The 3,707-nt window shown below is 43.1% G+C and overlaps 1 pseudogene; it reads left to right on the top strand.

The window, feature by feature from the left end:
* The first annotated feature begins 667 nt into the window (after positions 1-667).
* Positions 668-2,044, top strand: LOC148003770 (alpha-enolase pseudogene; annotated as a pseudogene).
* Positions 2,045-3,707: the final 1,663 nt, after the last annotated feature.

The raw sequence follows: 3,707 nt of genomic DNA on the forward strand, positions 1-3,707 counted from the left end.
ACAACTTTAACACAAGAACTAAGAGCAAAAATTAATAAATTGGACCTCATGAAACCGAAAAGCTTCTGTAAGGCCAAAGACATCATCATTTGGAAAAAGCAACTGCCTATAGAGTGGGAAAAGATCTTAACCAACTATATACATGATAGAGATTTTAATATCCAAAATTTATAATGACTTTCAAACCTCGATTTTAAGAAAACAACCAATTTTAATAATGGGGTGCATATCTAAATTCCAAAAGAGGAAATTGAAGTAAATGAGAAACACTTAAGTCAATGTTTTACAATATCCTTAGTAATCATAGAAATGCAAACCAAAACTGCTTTGAAATTCCATTAGACACCTGGCAGAATGGCTAAGATGGAAATCTTAAGTGACAGCTCATGCTGGAGAGGATGTGAAGCAAACAGAGCATTCCTCCATTTCTGTTTGGAGTGCTAGCTTGTACAGCCACTATGATATTAGTATGGTGCTTCCTCAGGAAGATGGGAATTGATATACCTCAAGACCCTGCTATACCCCTCAGACGTATACTCAAAAGTGTGCTTCATCCTACCACAAGGACATTTGCTCAATCGTGCTTATTGCTGCTTTATTCATAATAGCTGGAAATTGCAAACAATCTAGTTGTCTCAAAAGAAAAATGAATAAAGAAAATGGAGAGTGCTGCTCGGGTACAGGGTCGCCCCCATGTCTGTCCTTAATGCTCTCTGCGGTGTATATAGAACCCTCTTTCCTTCCTTCTCAGTGATCCAACTGCCAGAAGTTCACCATGTCTATTCTCAGTATCTATGCCAGAGAGATCTTTGACTCCCATGAGAGTCCCACTGTTGAGGTGGATCTCTACACCGCAAAAAGTCTCTTCTGAGCTGAGGTGCCCAGTGGTACACCCACTGGCATCCATGAGGCTTTAAACTCTGAGACAGTGATAAGACCTGCTTCATAGGGAGGGGTGTCTCAAATGCTGTTGACCACATCAGTGACACGATTGCACCTGTTCTGGTTAGCAAGAAACTGAATGTTGTGGAGCAAGAGAAGGTTGACCAGCTGATGACTGAGATGGACAGCATGGAGAATAAATCTACATGCCATCCTGGGAGTGTCCCTGGCTGTCTGCAAAGCTGGTGCCATAGAAAAGGGGGTGCCCCTTTACTGTCACATTGCTGACTTGGCTGACAACCCTGAAATCAACCTGCTGGTCCCAGCTTTCAATGTGATCAATGGCAGTTCTCATTCTGTCAACAAGCTGGCCATGTGAGAGTTCATGATTGGAAGCCATGTGCATTGGAGCAGAGGTTTACCATAACCTGAAAAACCTCATCAAGGAGAAGTAAGGAAAAAATGTTACCAATGTGGGTGATGAGGGCAGATTCGCACCTAACATCCTAGAGAACAAAGAAACACTGGAACTGCTCAAGACTGCAATGGCAAGGGCTGACTACACTGACCAGGTTGTCATCAGCAGGGATGTGACTGCCTCTGAGTTCTACAGGGCTCGCAAGTATGACCTGGACTTCAAGTCTCCAGATGACTCTACCTGATACCTCACACTCGACCAGCTGGCTGACCTGTACAAGTCCTTCATCCAGGACTACCTAGTGGTATCCATTGAAGTTCCCTTTAACCAGGATGACTGGGATTCTTGACAGAAGTTTACAGCTAGTGCAGGCATCCAGATGGTAGGGGATGACCTCACAGTGACCAACCCTAAGTGCATTGCCAAGGATGCAGGTAAGAAGTCCTGCAACTGCCTCCTGCTCAAAGTGAACCAGATCACCTCTGTGACCGAATCTCTGTGTAAGTAGTCTAATGGGTATCATGGTGTCCCATCAATCTGGGGAGACTGAGGACACTTTCAGTGTCCTCAGTTTTTGCTCACCTGGTTGTGGAGCTCTGCAGTGGGCAGATCAAGACTGGTGCCCCTTGCTCATCTGAGCACCTGGCCAAGTACAATCAAAGCCTTAGAATCAAGAAGGAGCTGGGCAGCAAGGCCAAGTTTGCTGACAGGCCCTTCAGGAACCCCTTGCCAAGTAAGTCATGAACAGGAGATCCCTGGAGTCACCAGCTGCTTAGGTCCTCAATCCCTGATGTCATCCAGGCTGCTCAAGGATGGCCAGTGCTTGCCACTCCTATGTCACTGTTTCCTTAGACATCTGCCTGGCCACCTGGAGCCCTGCTGGAGACCCCAGCTTTGTAATCATGTGATTGATCTGAACTATTTCTGTCACCTGAATTCCCAGTGAGTGTCTGGAGCCCTCAGAACTCCAGTGTAATCTCTAGGGTGCCACTGTCAAGATCGCCCAGTGGGCAGTAGGTTACATGCAAAAATAAAAGCTGCAGAAACCCCCTCCCCTCAAAAAGAAAGAAAGGAAGGAAGGAAGGAAGGAAGGAAGGAAGGAAGGAAGGAAGGAAGGGAGGAAGAAAATAGAGTACATTTTAAAATGAAGCAAGGAAATTCTCGGATAGAGGTATAGAACCAGAAGGTGTCATCTTGACTGAGGTAAACCAGAACTAAAAAGACAAATATGGTATGCATATATGTGGATATTACCTAATACATCAATAGTAACCAAGCTATGATCTTCAGAACCACGGAGGTAAGATATAGAGTAAGGGACTTGTCAGGATGTCAGATAGTTCTCTCCAGGAAAGGGAAGTAGAGTAGATGGGGAAGAATGGATGGGGTCTTCTAGAATTCTGTCCTTCTAGCAAAACATGCCATGGCGATGGTGGCACAAATTATGTGAGAGTAACCAATCAATGTCCAATTTGACTAAAGACTTACTCCATAAAGTGTAACCCATTCCCAACATAGCTTGAATGACCATAAACCTGAGATTAAATAGCCAAGGGGCCTAGGGTAAAGCCAAATGTTACTGGTCTTCATTTTTAGCAATGTAACAATAAAATAATTTCTGATTATTGTGTTAGACTCAGAGATCAGTGCCTTGTTTAGCCATCATCAGAGAAGCTTCCTCCTGCATGGGATGGGAACAAATACAGAGATACACAGACCTTGGAATACTCAGCCCTAAATCTCCATGAAATCCCTCCCTCAGAACTCAGACATTCCTACAGAAGAGGGAGCAGAAAGAGTGTAAGAATCAGAAGTGATCGAAGAGACCAGGAAACAAGGCCCTCTACATCAACTTTATCAAAGCCCATATTAACTAAGAAAGACTGAGGCAGCATGCATAGGTCCTGCATGCGTCTGCAGGAGTTGAGGTCCTAGAAGTGAAAGGAGAAGTGGACACTTGAGTCAGTCTCTAACACAGAAGCTGTCTCCAATTGGTATCCACTTGAAAAGGAAAATTTGGTTTCCTCCAGGAATTATCAATGTGGAAAGAAACTACTCTTAAGGGTAAGCTGTATGCCCAGCAGTACATGGGCAACAGATTACAAACTCAAAGACAACTTTGGAGGTTCTGAGTCTCACAGTGTCATGTCAGGGGTCTGCTCTTTTTCTGATTTGGTTTTTGTTATTGTTTTTGTTGTTTTATTTTCTCTTATTATTTTTATTTATTTTATTATATGTTAATGTCTTTTTATTCTACAGGTACTTTGCATTTATATTATGGCTTGCAATTTAGAGTTTTTACTTGATTTCTATGTGTACAAGTGAATGAGTCTCTGTTTCTTAGGCCTTCTTCTAAGCTATTTTTCTTCTACTGTTTTTGACCGATTATATTGTATTAGTTTTTGTT

The sequence above is a fragment of the Rattus norvegicus genome, chromosome 9 (assembly GCF_021556685.1).
Source record: "Rattus norvegicus strain SHRSP/BbbUtx chromosome 9, alternate assembly SHRSP_T2T, whole genome shotgun sequence".
Taxonomy (NCBI): Eukaryota; Metazoa; Chordata; class Mammalia; order Rodentia; family Muridae; genus Rattus; species Rattus norvegicus.